Source organism: Zeus faber (genome assembly GCF_960531495.2).
Source record: "Zeus faber genome assembly, chromosome: 16".
In the NCBI taxonomy this organism is placed as follows: domain Eukaryota; kingdom Metazoa; phylum Chordata; class Actinopteri; order Zeiformes; family Zeidae; genus Zeus; species Zeus faber.
Genome location: NC_137202.1, coordinates 2,826,063 through 2,826,356, shown reverse-complemented (window position 1 = coordinate 2,826,356; position 294 = coordinate 2,826,063).

Below are 294 nucleotides of genomic sequence, written 5' to 3'. Positions count from 1 at the left end.
TCTCTGAATCCTGAGAATAAGTTAAGAATACTGATGCTATAGATTGGGATTTATTTTCAGAGGTTTTTCAGAGATTCATCTCAGAATTTTAATGTTACTCTTAGAATTCTGAGAATAAAGTCTACATTCTGAGCGTGATCTCAGAATAATTATAAAATCCAATATATATTTTTTTCAAATGGCATTGATTTCCTCAGATTCTCAGATGCGAGCCCCAATCTCTTCCGTGGATTCCTAATATGAAATAATACTGCCAGAGGCAGTGCGTGGCCACCCAAAGTCTCTCCTCGTGCG